Below are 13762 nucleotides of genomic sequence, written 5' to 3'. Positions count from 1 at the left end.
TGGATTATTATTATTATTCCTGAGGACATTAAATAAGAAAGTTTAATGAAGTGGCTAACTTGTGAAATTAATTTATGCTTATTTGATGCAAATTGTGATTGCCAAATTAAATTATATCAGGTGTCTTTAATTTTTTTAATTCCTTTTATGTTATAATCATTTCAAAATAAATGTATTAAGTGTCATAATTTAGGACTAAACCATGTTACATATAGTAAATCTATGAATTGTCCTCTATAATAAATTAATTGTTTCACAGGCTGTAACTTTTTAATTCTAAGTGACAACTGAATTTTCTAATTTTAGGTGACAACTCAAGAGTTACTGTATGTGACATATAATATAATATAGCATAACCATATAATTTAATCAACTGGCACATGGCTTGGCATAATACGCCTCTCTCATATAAAGTACAATATTAAGAATAGATCGCATGAAAAGCAGAAAGAGCTCACACTCCCAAGAAAATTTCACTCACCACTTGAGATACGGCACGGTAAGATTTAGGGTACGTTTGAAATTAAAATTGAACAACTGTAAATTTTATTTTATACTATTAATTTTTATTTCATAATTACAATTTTTTTTCTACAGTCCCTCAATCCCAATCCCTCTTAATGCTTCAAAGATAACCTTACAAAGAAGCTACTACTGCTCACCACCCTCGATCTAATCTTTCAATACAGGTCTAAAGAACTGATTTTCAGATACAAGAAACCATCCCTGTATTTATTTATACCAAACTTTCAACTAAACTCTGTCGTAACAACCAGCTGACTTCAGTTTTGGCTCCCAACTAGCACATGGATATCATGTGCAGTGCCGTAACTTCAGTTCATAGGTTTCAATTTCAATTTGCAGCACACAAGCATAGCAAATTTAATCTATACAATAGCTTAATATATAACTAAATAGCCAACCAGAAGTAGATGTAGAACATGGGAAATTTTCAAGATTGTGCAACAAATTGCGAAGACCAACTTATTAATAATTATTTTTCTGGGCATCATTCATAGAGAAATATCATGAACATAGATCATGAATCAGTGGTCACTCTGACCATTTTATTATAGTACCCTATTGGAAGACATACGAAAACATCCATTAACAAGATGACAACCTTGATAAATATGAAAGCTCTGGACTACCGCCTCCACTGGCACCAACTATTTTGATTCCAGAATCTGCGGCACCTTGGCTAACATAATCTTCACAGGTCTCAAGCTCCACACTTACCATCAGAAGTGTTTGAGAGACAGTATTTCTGAAGCCATCTATCAGTTTCCCAGATAACATGCATGACATTCTCACGTGCAGCATAGACATGATGCTCAAAGGGGAGTAGGACTAGGCGAGAAAGAGCACCATGGCCTTTTAGAGCATCGAAGAATCGTTCTGCCTGCATCACGTGCAAATGCAAAAATAAGCTACAAGATAATGAACATTAAAAAGCTTTCTCCAGGTCAAAATAATTGGCGTCAAATGATGAGATTATTTGAATTCCTACTGAAGATATTGGATTATTAACTGGTTAATAGGATACTGTTAGTTTCACAAAAAGAAGAAGAAGATAAAGCTTTCAAATGACCTGCATGGGAAATAGTCCAACTTTATCGTCAACTTCTCCGTGGATAATCAAAATTGGCTTCTTAATTTTATTTGCATGCGTGATAGGGCTCATCTCAGTATAAACATTGGTAGCCTCCCACAGTGTTCTGAACTCGGTCTACATCAGTTAAAATTAGAAAGTCATAAATGTATCAGATTAAAACAGAACTAAGGAGAAATAGAAGAGTACTTTGGTAAACATGGTCATATTACTACCTGAAAACCAAAAGGTGTAAGTGTTTTGTTATAAGATCCAGAACGAGCAATTCCACAACAGAAAAGATGAGGGGCATGTGCTAGTAGGTGAGCAGTCATGAATGCTCCATAAGAGTGTCCTCCAACAGCAATTCTGCTTGGATCAGCCACCTGAACAATTGCAGCACCAGAAAAGTTCAATTAAAAGCCTAAAGTTAGGACCAAAGCAGTAGTATTCAGATAGAGGATCGGAAGGCCTACTCCACGTCGAACAACTTCTTCAACAGCAGCCTCTGCACTTGAAACCAATTGCTCCACAAACCTAATCAGTAAACCAGTTAAACAGAGCAGCTTTAATGCATATAATAGAAAACATGTTGAATCATTGACAGCCCAGGAGATATACAGCAATGATTCGTTTCTAACATTTCTACAACATTTAAATTTTTTCCTCCCTGGAGAAGTAACAATTTCACATATTTTCTTTGCACCAGACAATCATCATTAAGGAATACAAATAGCCATGTTTCTAACCACAACTTTTGACAAATGCACTACAAAACAGTTATTTCATCCGTATGAATGATAACCAAACCCTATTCAAATATGAGAGCATCAAATACCTATCATTTGGCAGCTTATCACCTTCGCCAATAATAGGAATTGAAGGTCCGGCTAAAACAGCAAACCTGCAGAATGATAATTTCACTATAACTCAGATCTTGCATCTTCAAGTAAAACTTTAAAAAAAAATTGTGAGAAAGGAACAGAAAACCAAAGAAAGTTGAATTAATGATACCTCCTTGCCAGAAAAATAAGGGATGATGTTGGAGTCATGCCTGAAAATTCATTAGGAGAACCACGAACTTGTCCGGCAGCATCTTTGCTTTTATAATCTTCAGGGTAAGCCCAGAACAGACATGGAAGAGGGCCATCTTTTGATTGATCATAGCCTGGTGGCAAGTATAATGTTGCAGTAAGTGGAACCCCATCCTTTCTCTGGTACTTGATCATCTCTTTCTGTAACGATGCCAACGTAGGATATGGGTGAGGAAAGTTTGTAATCTGACTAGATTTCTTCAGTGGCCAGCTCAAGATATGATACTGGGTAATTTCAGTTTTTGACTCTTTGGAAGTCAGTATTTTCAACTGATTAAGATTTATGTCTTCTTCCCCCTGGCCAAAAACTAAAGCAACAGCAGTCTCAAAATATTTTTCCTTGTTGCTTTCCCATATTCGTTCTTTGCTGCCTGTATTTCTGGTAGATTTTGGTTTAGCTAGTAGGGCACAGGAGAGCAAACAATGAAATACAAAAACAAATTTTAAAGCCCTTACATGTCAAACAAATCAAGAAAGGGAATGTTCCCTTCTGGTGTAAAACCTCTTCCATTAAGCAAAATGTAAATCTGTTCGTCATTTTCTTTTTTTATCTTTGCTATCACATTAGTCCCGGTAGATGTTCTTGTCATCATGGGTGAACCAGGATCAGAGTACACATTTTCGAATACCCGATCAAACAGTACGCGCGGAGCCACGTCTTTAGATCCAGGACATACGAGCCAGGTTCTTGTTTGTGAGGTTTTGTACCAAGTTTCATTAACTAGGGCCAGTGAGTCATCACACCAAGAAACACTTCTGCAATGATGTCAATATCACATACAACAACAATAATACTGTTGGTTAAAACTATGAGTATGTCAGTGAAGCAAGTGTAAAACTTGTGTAGGTGATTAAAATATTTATGCAGAGAATCTTTCTATTGAAAAAGCCGAACATATACACATTGTTACCTGAAGCGCAAATCAAGTTTGTGTAAGATTTCCGGTTTTTCACCTTCTGCAGGCTCTGCTGGCTGTGTATAAATTATATCACGTGGACTAACTTCTACATTTGCATCACCTCTGTCCTGAGCCTCAACCCTAAGAACCCAAACAGGATCTGATGGTTAGGAATTTACACAATGCACACAATGCATAATGTACAGTCAGTATAGCTAATAGATATTCATACATATCGAATACAATTACATACCAGTACAATGTTGATGGCTTATCTGCTCTCCAACTAATTGATCGCATTCCTTCTCGGACGCTATTGTAACAAACCGGAATGTCTTCGGCAGGCGGCAAATCACAAAGTTCTCTTACAAGCTTCCCATCGGTTGTCCACACTTGTACCTTTTGCGAAAATCTTGCACAAGGTACTTTATAAGAGTATGGCCTATGAATTGAAGTGATCAAAACGTACTTCTGATCTGGGGATGGTTCCACTGTCGTATATACAGCTGGAGTCCCAAAATCTTTTGCCGTACCATCCAAAGAACCCAAAACAAGTTGTGCGGTGGTATAGTAGTCAAACAAAGACTCATCATACTCATCCTTAAGCAAATTATCAGTCATTCTACTTATAATAATATTTTTCTGCTCATTAGATTGTATCTTGGGGCCTAAGGGAACCATAGTTTTCTTTGGTGGGTCTCTGCGTGATAAAGGGATGGTGAAAATTAACAAAGTTGAGTTGTTCACCCAAACAAAACTCCCAAAAACCGCATTTAAACAGATATCAGGCGATTCAAACAAAGGCTTAGCTTCACCAGTTTCGGCATCAGCAATCCAAACCCTAAGCTTACAGCTGCTAACGTTGTCCTCCTCATCAACTCGGACGCTAAAGGCTATGCGCTTACCATCCGGTGACCAGGAGACAAAATTGATCTTTGCACCGTCAGGGTATCCGTGTACCTCCTTCTCAGGGCCAAGGCTGTCATCAGGCAACAACCGATGAATCCCAATACCAGTGAAGAACGGCATTCTACTCTTGGCATTGCATTTCACATCGATTTTCGCACTGGCCAACTTTTCTTCCGGCCTAGCTAGCTCCACCAGCGGAAGCAGAGAACTCCGTTTGAGGAACAGGATTTTGTCCCTTTGCGGCGAAAACGACAGCGACGGAAGTGCCGGAGCGTCCACTATTTCTCTCAGCTCCGGTGCAGGAAGCTGAAACCCACTTTCCTGTACACTCTCTGCATCACCAAGACAGCATCACATGAGAAAATTCAACTCACTCAATTCACCCACATCACTAATTTTCTTTCTTTCTTTTCTAATTTAATTAAAATCGAACAAAATTAACTTACATGCAAAGATATACAAAAGCTTAACCTTACTCATACTGCCAAAAAAAAAAAATTCAAAAAAAAGGTACCTGCACCAGCAGTTCCCATTTTCTTCAATTCAGAAACAGAAGAGTTATGGGTTTTTCCTTTTTCTTTTTTATTCTTTCTTTCTCTTACAAAGTCTTTGAGTTGAGTGAGTGACTACTGATTCGCTTGTTTATATAATAACATGGTGAGCTGAGAATATGGTGAAATGGTAGCCAGCCGACCGTGCCAGCAAGGACGTGGGTCCGTGTGATAAAACGCAACAAGACAAAACTGCAGATAACGCAAACAGATTTGGAGATTCTGGGCTTTGCTAGCTTACAGAATCTGTAAGTTACAGAGTGCAGCATCAACCGTTGGATGTGGTTGGATGTGGAGAGAAAAATTAAACAATACAAAATAGGACGGTGGGATGGTGGGAGATGTTAGTTACAGAGGCTGCACCATAGACAAATCCTGGGATTCTCAGGTAATAAATGTATAACTGTCGTTATAATAATGACACGTGTAAGTATCATTATTGCGGGTCTCCTGCACTCTGAGCCCTTGGATCAGTGGATAAGAATTTAACGGTTTCGATTACTGGAGTGGTTAATATCTGTTCATACCTAATTGTTTTGACAAATATTGTCCATGCACCCGTGACTCAATAGTCATTGCTTATACGAGTTTTTTTTAGTACTAAATTATTACTGCAATTTATTTTTAACTTTATTTTTATATTTTACTTGTCAAATAGTTATTGATTTAGTACTCAATAAAAAAATAATTCAACATTGAGTTTTTATACGTATTTTTCATATATTATATCTTCTAGTCCCCACACCCAAACCATTAATTTTTTTTTATTTGTCCAATAGGTTTGGCACTAACAAGCCATAATACCCCTCATTTGAAATTAAATTGGTAACATAAGTAGTAATTAATTATTGTTAGAACTTAACAATAGTTTTAGCAATTTAAAAAAATTTAGGCTTAATAATAATGCTTAATACTTAATGCATTGTGTAAACTTAATTTTCGAAACTACACTTACACAATCAGCATATTTCTTATTATATAAAAGTCAATTAAAATTTTTTTCTTTTATAAAATCAATTATCTATGGGAGAATTTGTTGACAAAATTAAATAAATGATCACATTTGCTAATATTAAAGAACTTTATAATATTATTATGTAAAGTAAGCTACACAAAAAAATAATTTCTTTTTATCAATTTTACTCTTAATTTTGCTAATTTTTTAGCAAAATTACACTTTTTCCCTCGCCGATTACATTTTTTCACTTTTTTAAATTACAATAATTAATTTTTATTAAGTATTTTAATATTATACTTTTTAAATGATAACTGTCTAACTTTAATTTCAAATAGACCCGTGTGAAGATAAAAGTTTTGGCGTGCATTGATGACTTGCATTGAAGTTAGGAGTGAACTGATGATTAATAATATGAAATTAACCCTTACCCTAGAACTAAAATTCCATTCCTTTCTTTCCACGTGGCACTTTTTCCCTTGCCGAACACGGTGCAACAAATGCATAGTTGCAGGACCGCACAATTACTGCAAGCGATGATTTTCAAAAAGCAAGACAACGAAAAGATTGTAATATATATATATATATATATATATATATATATATAGCTAATGTTAAGTTACAGCCCTTTAATATGAATAGTAAATAATATGGGTTCACTCACTATTTATGTGAAAGGATTATAAATTATATGCATGTAATTTAAGGAGATTATATATATATATATATATATATATATATAGAGCACACAACACACTGTCAGCGTGGGCGCAAAGCGTACATGGAGCGTCGCGAACACAGATTAATAGTGATGTATTTTAAGCTACCCCTTATAATATTATTATCTTCAATATGACCCCAATGTATTGAATACTTTAACTTCTCTTTTAAATTCCACTAAATACATTAGTTGAACAATGTTGATTATTAAAATATCCGTACTAATAACTCAAAAATAAAAATATTTAAAATAATTAAATTAATAAATTTTTTATTTTTTCTCTTATGTATTTTCTATTTCTCTCTCTTTCAACAAACAAAATTTTCAATTGATTTACTATTTGTATCAAATTTTAATCCTTAAAAAAATCTCAATTTGAAATTATCAAAATTTTGGATGTTGATGATAATGATGGACGTGCATGTGATGATGAATATAAATATATAATAGAGAGTGATGGACATTTTCTTTTGCCTTTTGTTTAGTTTATTAATTAGATTTTGTTTTTGTTTAGTTTATTAATTAGATTTTGTTTTTGCGTTATTATTTAATTGTATAGTATAAAGACTAAAGTCAACAGTCAATTTAACAAAAGTTGGGGGTTTCTTTGCAATTTCTAAAATGTCAGGGTATATGTTGAAGATAACCATATCATCAGGGGTAAACTAACATTTACCCAAATAAATATGTAAATAAACAAATAATTCATTTGATAGGGTATCGATTTGCGTCCGCACTCAATAATCTGTTGGCAAATCATCCAATTCATAAAGGTTGATTCTTTTTCTTTCACTATCATGTGGTCCCGACTGACGACGACCTCCAATAATTGAAATATAGATATTCGAGCCCGATCGCTATTAATTAAAAAAAAAAACGAGGAAGTTGATTTTTACCTTAATAAAAAAATAGTGGAATTTTTTTTTTGCTGTTTTTGAGATTTGACGGAATAATGGATAAATTGATAAATATTAAGATTTAGCATATAAAAAGAATTTGTAATTTCTTAGCTCATTCAATAACTACATTGGTTCTAGATAAAATGATAAATTAGAACCTGATATATGATTGGGACAATAGTCAGCTTAACTTATGTGATTATTTTCTGATTTAAATTGTTGAAAGATATACTTTAAAAAAAAAAGCCTAATTCGAAAGGCTATTTATGTCATGAATTCAATAATTTACGTGTTAATTGAGGTTGATTAGTTGCCACCCATATAATGTTTATATGTTTACCCACCATCATCAACTTAGGTCTTATTTTGTATTAAGGTGCTGTAATTTTTAAGTTAGAGCTGTCTAACCTTAATTTCAAACACATATTTAATAAATGATATTAAGACACACACAACTCACCGTATAATATAAATTCAACATAGTGGAGTCATACTAGGGTAACCTACCACAATCAATGAATTTATACCAAATAAAACCAAATTTATCGTTTACCTAGTACAACAAAATATGATAAACGGTTCATCATAAATGATTTTGAAAATCGTGTAAATTAATTCTCTTAATACTCGGCCCCTTAAATAGATGAAACTAAATTCCTCCCGCCCTTAATGTGAATGGAATTCAAACTCCAAACCGGTTATATTATTTCAAAAAGATTTTACTAATTATTAGATGGACCTACAATCATCCACCCATATATTAATTTAGGTACTACTCTTCTTTCAACCAATCAATAATTATAATAAGCAAAATGAAAAAAAAAAAGGCACCTATACTCCTAAGTTTTGGAACAATAGTCATAAAAACCACAACTTTTTAGTAAGGGACATCAAGACTCTATTTTTACCATAATATCTTTTAACTTCCTAAAACTAAAAAAATTGACCCTAAAATTTTATAATAAATAGAAATATGGCATTAAAATAAATGTAATAATATTATACATATTAAAATAATTTTAATATGTACAAAATACTTTTATATTTTACAATCTATTAGACCTATTTTTATTATATTAAAGTAATTTTTAATAATAAATAGAAACATATTATTAAAACAAATAAATTAAAATTAAAATTATTTTGAATATTATGTAAAAAAAATTTATTAATTGCAAAATATATTTAATCGAAAGTCTTTATAAATAAATACAAATATATTATTAAAATAAATATAATACTTTAAAATTCTAAGATTATTTTAAATGTTAAAAATAATTTAATATTATTAGTCTACTAGATAAATTATATTATTTATATTAAATTTGTATTAATTAAAAAAATTTAAAGTCAATTTTCTAATTACTCTATCCAAAAGGTATTATGGTTAAAAAGAAATTTTGATATCCCTTTCTAAAAATTTGAGAGTTTTTTGTGACTATTTTCTCAAATTTTAAGAGTGTAAATGTCCATTTCCCTAGGGAAAAAGAATATCTAGAATCCCATAAAAATTTAACTCCAAAAGTTCTATAATAAATTTTGGGAAATCTATTTAGACTGAACCTAACGGTAGTCATCAAATGCAATATATTCAATAACAATTTTTTCTAAAGCAAAAGAGTATGAAGCCATGTCCATGCATATATTAATTAATGGAGTGGCTATACATGAGAGAGTGCAATAACCAAGCCAAGGCTTAATTAAGGATTCAACAAAAGATCCCTCCCGTTTCGTCGTTATGGTTGCATGTATGGATCACAAGAAAAGTAACATTTTCTTTCAAAGAGCTTCATTTATATGGAGCTTGTACTTTCTTTTGTAGAACCAGCCACAGCCTTTCAGTATCACTTCTTTGTTATTTTACTCACCATTTCCGGCGAATTTTGTCAGTTTATGGGATGAAACCGAAGCATTTGAAATGAATATACTCATAGACAATAATATGTCAGCGAATGGACCCAACATTGTTCAATTTAGCTCAACAGCATAATTTATGCAAAATAGTAAATGACTTGAAATGAATATACTAATACACAATAATTTGAAGATTCATCCATTTTTTTTTATTCCATAATATATGTCTGCAATTCTTGCCATCTTTGTATTTTATACAAGGGCTATGATTTTTGCCATAGTGGTCTTGATTTGACCATTTGAATTTGGAGAGAGTAAAAAGTTTTTTGTGAGAAAGAGAAAAAAAATTAGAGATAAAAAAAGCGAGAGAAAAAGAGAGGGAGAGAAAGAAAGTGCACCGCAAAGGGAGAGAGAAAATATTAAGGAGAACGATTTAAAGGGAGAGAGAAAATATTTAATTTTAATTAATTTCATTCATTGATTTATCTAAAATTTAATAGATATTTATGGATGTAAAACTAAAAATATTTTAGGGGATTGCTAATCCGCCCATATATAGACATACATACACGTTTGACTAAGAATGATCTCCATCATACAATTCTGATCATGACATATCATTAGGGTTATTGATTCCATTTAATGTGACAAATACAGTCACATGTGAAGTGAAATTGTGAATGAGAGATGGATTGGAGACAAACTGAGCTAAGTTCATGATAAAGGCTAAAGTAGTTTCCAATGGCAAAGATTCTGGATCTTGAATTTACCAAATGAACCTTAATAATTTACGAATACTCTCACCATCGAAATATGATGAATTGATGATAGTTCATCCCAACCACACTGCAATGTCCAAACACATCATTAATCATTTTGAATTGAGTTAATTTTCAGATAACACGTATGGATTCTGTTTCTTGCACCAGAAGAAAATGTTAACGAAAACAACTATGAGTCAGGTTTGGTTCGCTCACTTAATCGCAAACACAATAAAGCAGACCTAGTTTACTCCGTTAATTTGCAAACACGATAAATCAGACTTATATTTATTATTTTTTTCAACATTTTATTAGCGTTTTTTTCCCCTTTAGTAATAAAGCCAAGTAGAAAGACGACACGTGTACTAGAGTCCTGTTTAACAAATTAATTAGGTAGAATTTTCTTTTACATAAGAGTAGTGAGATCGTTCTGTTATAAATATTATAAGTTTGAACTTTTTTCTTTTCACATATAAACATTTACTAAAACAAACCTACTTTATCGTCTCTGTTAAAGTATGAGCTTTAAATTGATTTCCAGAAGAACACCCGTCATATCAATTTGAGGTCATGTTGGTATACGACATGTCAGGTAATAAATATACAAGCCTGTATGACAAGCCTTTGTCGTCATCTACAAACTAATAAGTAAAGCACACGAATGTCACGTGCTTTACTTATTCTATACGGCGTTGGAGACTGTCGTTTTGGGGCTTATTGCTTTGAAGAAATCAGCACATGTCCTCAAGGCTGTTCGTAACGGTTACAAAAGGCGGGAGAATTCTGGGTTTGTTAGCTAACAATCCATAACACAGCTGGCTAACAGAGGATCTTCTCCAAGGTCCTTAAGCTTGTATAAATAAGTCTTAGGGTTGGGAAATCATGTATGGTGTTGCTTGTTACTTCGTCTCAAAACTTGTAACTTGTTCTTGGTGATTGAATAAAAGCTGCTGCTCTGTTCTTCAGTGGATGTAGGCTGTCTCCAGCTGAACCACTTATATTTGTTGTTCTTAGCTTTCTGTTTCTGGGTGATTCTTTTGTGTGAATTCGATTAGCCAGTTTCTAGGTCATTGTTAGAGAGTTCAGTAGGTCCTGGTGATTCTTGATTGGATACTAAATCTGATCTTGGCTTAACAGTCTCTATCATTTAGAATCGAGATCCTATAAACAAACATTTTAGTTGCTATAAATCACCTATATTGATGAAAATATAATGTCGCTGATTGTACTTTTGAACATCTAAAATAACTGTTTTGAATACCATTTATGATGTGTTTAATTTAAATTTGGGATAAACAATTTAGTCACAAAAGCATATTATCTTATATGACAAAAATAATTTTGGTCGCTTGAGCTTAATATGATGCACTTTCCTCGATTACCGTTTAACAATTTATTTTGTGTCATAAAAAATATAAAATGACTAAGATATCAATTTTCTTATAGTGACCGGTTGCTGCACCTAATCGGGGTCGGAAGCAAGGGCCCCCACACTCGACCAGCTGCTCTCCTTCCTCAAGTCCAAATCCAGCCACCAACTTAACAACTTCGCTTCCAAACTCGCCGTCGTCCTTTTGTCCAACAGAAGGCCGGCGGCCACCGCTTGTCTGTGGCCAATGGTGTTTGGATTGATGAGTCACTCTCTCTCGGGATTTCTTTTAGGGGTGGGCACGGTTCGGTTCGGTTCGAAATTAAGTAGAACCGATTTAAATCGGTTATTTTATAAAAAGAACCGAACTTAATAAGAACCGAACTCAAACGGTTCTTTTCGGATCGGTTCGGTTCAGTTCGGTTTTTTCGGTTCTGAGCCTATTGAGCCTATTTTGAATTTTTAAATTTTTAGCCCATTGGGCCTCATGAATGTAATAATTTTTTTCAACAATTAATTTATCCTAATTTTATTACAAATATTAACAATAAATACAAAGTATTCAAAACACATTTTATCACTAATATCTTACTAACTATTAATAAGATACTCCCAAAATATGAAATATTAAAATTTCAAAATACATAACCAAACTCCAATACTTCATCTATATAAACATAATCATAATGTTATAAAGAGAAATAACACATGTTTGATTTGAATAAAATAAAAAAATAATTTGGTTTTTCAGTTCGATTTTTCGGTTCAGCTAAGTGAACCGAATACCGAACCGACATTTCGGTTTTTTTTACAAACGGTATATTCGGTTTTTTTAAAAAATAAAACCGAACCGAATTAGAAAAAACCGTCGGTTTGGTTCGGTTTTTTTAACACTACGGTTTTTTTGTCCACCCCTAATTTCTTTCCAGATAACACAATTGAGTATAAATGGCGGGCTTCTACGATGACTTGTAGAATAGTTTAAGGGCCTATTTAGTTTTGAGATTTGACGGCTGTACTGTAACACTCAAGTGTTTAGTGTTCATGATTAGAGAAGATACAACTGGAATGATAATGTTCGCCGACCATGCTCTTGCTCTTAATCCTCTTTGAGCTGATTAAGATTAGGTTAGGGGAGGATTTGGATTATAACTAAACTCTAAATCTTTCGATATGGAAGATTTTTGGTTAAGTTTAAATTGTTAATATAATTAAATTAAAGATAGAATTATACCTTCGATCATAGTAGTTTGAGCTTTAAGTTTTTTTTACATTCACTAAATTTTATAAAATGTGTCTTACCCTATTCCACTTTATAGCCTTTTTTCTTGAGATAGAAAATATGTTTTTGGCAGGTATATAAGTTTAGATAGGTTAGGGATTCATTTTATAGCAGTGTTCCATAAGTTAAAAGATTTTACATTTCCTTCCATTAAAAAAAATAATACTAATAAATCTTATCACTTGAATTATGAAAGTAGTTAAATTTTTATTATTATTATCATTTAAAACAAGTAAGTGGGTCAGTAATATGAGTTTATTTACTTATTTATTTATTTAGACAAGTGACTTATCAAGTGGACCACATAATAAAAATCTTTAAATAAATATCAATTTTTTACCCCTAATGAATTTGATCAACTTTTCTTCCGTTTCTATTTCTCTTGTTTATTTCAAGGAAATACGTTTTTCAAAGTGGGAAAATTGTTAAATGAGATAGATATAATTTTCCTTGAAAAAGATAAATATTAGCACATATATTATTAAATTTATTTGCAAAGTTTGTCCACTAGATTTTTTTTTCCCCACCTTGAAATTAGCAAACCCAACTCAACTCCATTAGTGAAGATGTTTGAAAATCTCTTTAGATGTTTCCTTCCTTCTAGTCTCTAATTACGATATAGGATTTTTATCGCTGGCCTTCTTGCTATGTGTGGAGAAGAACTCAGAGAACAAAAGTTTTTGATTTTTGCAAATTCATCACATCAAGTTTATTTATATATTTTTATTTTTATTTCATGCACCCCAATCTAACCCACACCTGAGATTAAATAAACATAAGCTCTTGGTATCTAGCCATTGACAATCCATTTGGCAGAAATTTGTTCGATTTCAAATCTCCAATAGAAATTTTATCCATTGAAAGAACTAGCACCACC

General features: G+C 32.6%; 1 pseudogene across 1 annotated transcript; it reads right to left on the bottom strand.

Annotated features, from left to right (window-relative positions):
* Window positions 1-933: 933 nt before the first annotated feature.
* Window positions 934-5175, bottom strand: LOC102616394 (probable glutamyl endopeptidase, chloroplastic; annotated as a pseudogene). The gene is made up of 10 exons (XR_370714.4): window positions 5008-5175; window positions 3838-4825; window positions 3597-3725; window positions 3142-3441; window positions 2606-3064; window positions 2430-2495; window positions 2068-2128; window positions 1828-1977; window positions 1592-1729; window positions 934-1402 (listed from the first exon to the last, which is right to left on the bottom strand). The product of XR_370714.4 is annotated as a probable glutamyl endopeptidase, chloroplastic (transcript).
* Between the last annotated feature and the right edge of the window lie 8587 nt (window positions 5176-13762).

This window comes from Citrus sinensis, chromosome 3 (assembly GCF_022201045.2).
Source record: "Citrus sinensis cultivar Valencia sweet orange chromosome 3, DVS_A1.0, whole genome shotgun sequence".
In the NCBI taxonomy this organism is placed as follows: Eukaryota; Viridiplantae; Streptophyta; class Magnoliopsida; order Sapindales; family Rutaceae; genus Citrus; species Citrus sinensis.
The sequence above is the reverse complement of the archived record's forward strand: the minus strand, read 5'-3'. Positions and strand labels throughout refer to the sequence as shown.